This window comes from Dendrobium catenatum, unplaced genomic scaffold (assembly GCF_001605985.2).
Source record: "Dendrobium catenatum unplaced genomic scaffold, ASM160598v2 fragScaff_scaffold_743, whole genome shotgun sequence".
Taxonomy (NCBI): Eukaryota; Viridiplantae; Streptophyta; class Magnoliopsida; order Asparagales; family Orchidaceae; genus Dendrobium; species Dendrobium catenatum.
Genome location: NW_021319205.1, coordinates 4,207,030 through 4,213,723, shown reverse-complemented (window position 1 = coordinate 4,213,723; position 6,694 = coordinate 4,207,030). Strand labels below are relative to the sequence as shown.

Here is a 6,694-nt window from a genome sequence, read left to right as displayed (position 1 = left end):
AAAAAAAAATAAATTAAGCTTTCAACTTATATAATATAATATGTTATCACTCTAACTACTATTATGTCTTCAGTGAATGTTAGGTTTTTCTTTTCTCATGTAAAATGGTTTTTCAAGTACTTAAAGCTAACAAAATCATTGAGATAATGGAGTTAACTAAAAAAATGCAAGTTCATTTGTTCAATTTTATTTTAGATAATCAATTTTGAATGCAATATTTTATTGGATTATGTCATTTTTTAGATGTTATTTTTAACTTTTCTTATTTTGGAGGGTTATTGTATTCAGTTAGTTATTAGATTACTTTATTTCTTTATGCAAAAATATTTTGAATTTAATGAATAATTTAATCAATAATTGAAAACTAAAGTATTGCATAATTTATAATTACTTTTCTACTTCTGATATAACGAATATCTACAAACACACATATAATTATTTTTTAAAGTTATTTTAACTTTATGTTATTTTGATATCAAAATCATCACTTTACTTAGTTTACTTTATTCCTACTGAATTGTGGTAAAAAAAATATTTTATGAGTATAACATAAATGTTAATTAATTATATTATTTGTTATATTGATTTTTAAATTAAGTTCTAGGCATGTAAAATCAATTAATTGCATTTAATCACCATTTACTGCATTAATCTTAGCCACTTTAATGAGGCCGACGTCGCCACTAAACAAGACACACACTAGAGAAAAGAACTTCGGGAGGAGGCGTCAGTTCCAGCCACCACCTCTTTGCTTTGAAGGTTCACGCTCACGTCAATGCTAGATCTCCTGTTCTTCACCACCTGCACAGTCTCGTCAGGAAACAGAGAGAAAATAGAGAAATAGAAAAAAGAACAAAGCTCTTATTACGGAAGGAGAATTTCCCTTCACAAATCAAAAATCCAAAAAAAAAAACTCCTCCACTCTTCTAAGGGGAAACTATTTATACACATAAGAGAAAACATAAAATAGAACTAATGGCCAGGCTATATTGCCGGCACACAAACAGAGCTACACAGGTATTTCTAAATGCCGCAAGTAGACGCTCCGGCGTCATTCTTCCGGGGTGGGAGAGGACTCAAGTTCAATATGAGGGGTTAAGTCCGCCACATTGAACACAGCTGAAATGTTATAATCACCCGGTAAATCAATTTGATAGGCATTGTCATTTATCTTCTTAATGACTCTAAAGGTCCGTCGGCCTTTGGCTTCAACTTCCCAAATGGTCATGGAGGAAATCTTTCTTTCCTTAATCTAATCCAGACGAGATCACCTTCTTGGAACTGGATGAGCTTCCGATGCTTGTTAGCTTTTGCTTGGTATTTACAATTATGTTTGTGAATCTCAGCCTGCACTTGCTGATACAACTTCTTTAGTTCCAAACTCCTTTGCTCAGCTTCAGAGCTATAACAAGAAGGGGAGAGGATAGGAACTAAATCCAGCGGGGTCAAAGGATTGCTTCCATACACAATTTCGAAAGGACTGTGCCTAGTAGTATTATTTGGGGATCAGTTGAATGTAAATTCAATTTGAGCTAGAATTAAATCCTATTGCTTAAGATTCTTTCCCACAAAGCAGCGCAGGAGATTTCCCAAACTCCGATTAACAGTTTCGGTTTGGCCGTACGTCTGAGGATGCGCGAAGGAGCTAAATTGTTGGCGAGTTCCCATTTTTCCCCATAAAGTCTTCCAAAAATGACTTAAAAACTTGACATCCCGATCGGAGGTTATGGTTTTGGGAATTCCATGAAGCCGAACTATCTCTCTAAAGTAGAGATTGCCAATGTGGGTGACATCAAGCGTCTTGTTGCAAGCAATAAAATGCGCCATCTTGGAGAAGTGGTCTACGACCACCATAATAGAATCTTTATTTCTTTGTGTCCGGGGCAATCCCAACACGAAATCCATGGCGACATCCTCCCATGGTCCCTGAGGCACAGGTAAAGGCAAATATAATCCGGCATTTGTTCCGGTTATTTTTTCTTGCCCGATTTATGCTTCAACACGAAGTGAAATGCAGCAAAAGATTCAGCCCACGTTGCGTGCCGACCACGAAGTATCTTCTGGCTACTAATGAATTTTAAAGCAGCATGATCGGTAAAAAGAACGAATTCTTTGCTTAGGGGATAGTGACTCCAATGGTGAAGAACCTGAACTATAGCATCAAAATTCCTTGTCGTAAGTCGAATACTTTTGACGTGCTTCATTCAATTTCTCCCTGAAATAGGTGATAGGCTGATCTTCTTGACTCAGTACTGCGCCAATCCCCACATTAGCGGCATCACAGTCGACTTGGAACAAATTGCTGAGATCAGGGAGTCGGAGTACAGGCGTTGTTGTCATTTGCTCCTTAAGGCGTTCGAAACTGCTGTCAGCCATCGTTGTCCAGACAAATTTATCTCCCTTCAGTACTTCTATGAGGGGAGCAGCAATGGCATTGAAATTCTTAATGAATCGCCGGTAGTAGGAAGCCAAGCCATGGAATCTCCTTACGTCAGTGAAGCATGTTGGTGTTGGCCAGCTCACCATAGCTTCAACTTTCTCTGGATCGACTTCAATTCCAGATGCATATAATATAAACCCCAGGAAATTAGTGCGACTGCTCAAGAATTGACATTTTGGAAGGTTTCCGAACAACCTTTGTTCTCTTAACACCTCAAGCCCTTGCCTAAGGTGTTGCAAATGGCTTTGGAGGTTGCTGCTGTAAACAAGGATATCATCGAAATAGATGATTACAAATTTACTCAAGAAAGGTTGGAATACCTGATTCATTAGCCGCATAAAAGTACTCGGGGCGTTGGAGAGGCCGAATGGCATTACCAACCATTCAAATAGACCATCCCTGACTTTAAAGGCTGTCGTCCATTCGTCCCCCTCTCGGATCCGAATTTGATGATAGCCACTGCGTAAGTCTATTTTGGAAAAAAGAATTGCCCCTTGCAATTGATCAAAGAGGTCATCGATCCGAGGAATAGGGAATCGATAATAGATAGTGATTTTATTCACCGCCCGGCTATCTATACACATCCTGTAAGTTCCATCTTTCTTGGGTACGAGTAAGGCAGGAACCGCACATGGACTGACACTTGGTCTTATGAAACCTTTGGTCAGCAATCCTTCAACTTGTCGTTTTAATTCTTAATGTTCTTCAGGCCGGAGCCTGTATGGAGGTCGATTGGGTAATGCAGCTCCCGGAATCAAGTCTATTGCGTGTTGGTTATCTCGGAGGGGTGGCAAACCCGAGGGCAATTCATCAGCAAAGACGTCTTGAAATTCTTATAGAAGTGGTTGAACCTCTGTTGGTTGAGAATAGACATTTTCCCCCACCTCTTTGAGGATTACCAAGTAACACCTGTGAGCTTCTTCCAGGGCTAAATTACATTCAGCCTTGCTAATGGAAAATTGATCAGCATGCCCTTCATCTTGGGAGGTGGCTAACGGAAGTAGAACAATCGGTTCTCCCGCCTGAATGAAGGAATAGGTGTTGTTGACTCCGTCGTGCACAGTCTGCCGAACATATTGTCAAGGTCTTCCTAATAACAGGTGACAGGAGTCCATATGAAGCACATCACATCAAACACGATCTTGATACTTGCCGATGGAGAAATTAATAAGACATCTCCGAGATACTTCTAATTCGTTTTTCCACTGAACCCATGACAGCTTGTAAGGCTTGGGGTGGGCTTCTGTTGGTAGTTTTAGCTTCTCTACCAATGTAGCCAACGCAATGTTCTCACAACTCCCGCTGTCTACGATTACTTGACAGACGCGATCTTGAACTGTATACCTTGTCCTAAAAAGACTGTGGCGTTGTGCAGGTTCTCCTTTCTGCACACTAAGCACTCTCCGGAGAACCAGGAGGTTTCCTTCATCTGCTCCGATAACCGTGGGTTCACTAGGAAAGTTGATGGGTTCTGGAATGGGATCCTCAACATGGGCGGTCTCAGCGAACTCTCTCTCTTCTTCTTCAATAAGGGTGATCGTTCGTCGAGTTGGGCAATTCGAAGCAATATGCCAAAACCCGTGGCATTTGAAACATTTCCACACGGACACCCCCTTAGGCTGACTGATAGGAGGTCGACTAGTAGCAGGAAGATTTTCAGATGATGTAGAAGCTCCACCACTTATATGACGGATGGCTGGGTTGTTTCTTTCAGCACCACTATCACGTGATCTGAGAAAATTTGGCTTGTGAATTTTCTGTTGTTTTTCCACTTTCAAGGCCAGGTTAATAACATCCTCCATAGTCCAATAGGATTGTAACTAGACAACATGAGTAATTGATGGCTGAAGGCCTTCAATGAATCTTGCAATGGTATTTTCAAGTGGCTCATTTAAATTGCACTTCAAGGACAATTGTTCGAACTCAGCCACATATTCCTCCACTGTTCGTTGTTGCTGTTGTAACCGATGTAATTTCAAGAATAGCTCCTGCCGGTAATGTTCGGTTACATAATTGTGTTGCAACTCCTTCTTCGTCTTATAAAGGGAAACTATTTATACACATAAGAGAAAATATAAAATAGAACTAATGGCCAGGCTATATTGCCGGCACACAAACAGAGCTACACAAGCATTTCTAAATGCCGCAAGTAGACGCTCCGACGTCATTTAAGCTAACTGCAGAACTCGTCCTTACAGTGGAATGTCAATGGCCTTACTAATAATAGAACTTTTCATCTTTTCCATGCATTTATAAATGGTCATTTACTATGCATTTACATATACACTGATAGCAAAAATATAACTTTGTTTTTCTTCAGATCTTCATCTCTTCTTCTTGGTTTCTTCTGCTCCTCTATTTTTCTATATTCTATTTTATTTTTGCAGCTACAGGGATTGGAACTCTTTCATTTTATTCTTTAGAACCAACTTCGGCTTTCCTTCTCTTATTGTCCATAACCTTATTTTCAAAATATAACTACTTTCTATAAGGTTTTGGGGTGTAAGGGAGACGAACTGACTTGGGCTTGACTCGTTTATAGGCTCGCACGCCAAACTTATTTAACTCACGAGTTGAGTTTGAGCTTGATGAGGCTCAGCTCATGAGCTCACGAACCAACTCAAATTAATATTTAATTTTTTTAATTATTAATATTTGTAATACATTTAAAAGTTAAAAAAATACGAGCTCTCCACCTGTGCTAATAAATGCTTGTAAATGTTATAGTTATAATTTTAAAGATGCATTCCCAGAGCAACAACATTAATTATATTTTGTTTGACCCAAATATATGAAAATCCGCGCACTCACACAGCTACTCCCTCGCTTTCTCTCTGCTCTCAGTCTCTCACAATGGCTTTGACGGGTTCCATATCGGGCACCGGTAGCAGAATCTCTGGACTCCTTCACCTTTAGCGATCGACACCAGCTTCCTCAATTGCCTTCTTAGCAGCCCCCCGGCCCGCTGGTAACGTCAGCGATGGCGGAAACCTCATTTCTAGAAGGCAGCTCTGCCCATCCCTCTTTCAAGGGATAAATCCATCACTTATTCCGACGGTTGCAGGAAAACGCAAGATTCTCCATCCAATCGTCGCCGCTGCCTCTTCGTCTCAGGCCGAAGGGAGCGATTACGCAGGGGAAGTGCCGGTTCTTTTCACCGTCAAGTACGAGGCTCTCATCACGGGTTCTTTCTTTTTCTTGTGGTATTTTCTAAATGTGATCTTTAATATTCCGAACAAGAAGATCTACAACTACTTCCCCTATCCATACTTTGTTTCAGTCATACATCTCTTCGTGGGTGTCGTGTATTGTCTCGTGAGCTGGTTGGTTGGCCTTCCTAAATGCGCTCCCATTGACTCCAACATTTTGAAGTTGCTTATCCCAGTTGGGTTTTTCCATGCCCTTGGTCTTGTTACTATCAATGTTTCATTTGCTGCTGTTGCAGTGTCCTTCACCCACAAGCTTTGGAACCTTTCTTCAATGCGGTAGCTTCACAATTCATTCTTGGCCAGCAGATTCCCTTTGCATTATGGTTGTCTCTTGCACCAGTTGTAATTGGTGTCTCCATGGCCTCTTTAACTGAGTTATCATTCAACTGGCTTGGCTTTATTAGTGCTATGATTTCCAATATCTCCTTCACGTATAGAAGAATTTATTCGAAGATAGCAATGACTGATATGGACATCACAAATTTGTATGCTTACATTTCAATTATTGCACTGATCGTTTGCATTCCTCCTGCAATAATTTTTGAAGGACCACAGTTGCTGCAGAATGGCTTCAATGATGTAATAGCGAAAGTAGGTTTAACAGTATAATCAGGTCGCCATTTACTCCTACATTAAGGCTAAAATGGAAGAGGAAAAAAGGAAAACAAATACAGCTTGATTGGGGGTGATGGAAAGAATCAATATTTCATTGCCAGGAGAAAGCTAGAGTTTTCGCACCGATGTAAACCACTTGCATGTTTACTCATCCTTACTATTTCTTTTCTATTTTCTTGTGTCTTATTTTTTTGTTTCTCTGTTTGACTTGCAAAACTGATACCAATTTGCTCACTAGCGGATAACTTGTTGCATAAACTTATCTTCCAAGACAGCCAACCGTTTATGAGGATGGTATCAGATGGCTCCTAGCATTAGTTCTTATTATAAAAAAAAAAAACATTAATTATATTTTGCAAAAGTTGCAAGCCTTCTTTTCTTCAGGGCGGGAAAATTGAAATAGAGCGAAAAAATGAAAACTAGGCAGGAA

The 6,694-nt window shown here is 39.9% G+C and overlaps 1 pseudogene; it reads left to right on the top strand.

Annotated features, from left to right (window-relative positions):
- The first annotated feature begins 5,278 nt into the window (after positions 1-5,278).
- LOC110093306 lies at positions 5,279-6,258 on the top strand (annotated as a pseudogene).
- Positions 6,259-6,694: the final 436 nt, after the last annotated feature.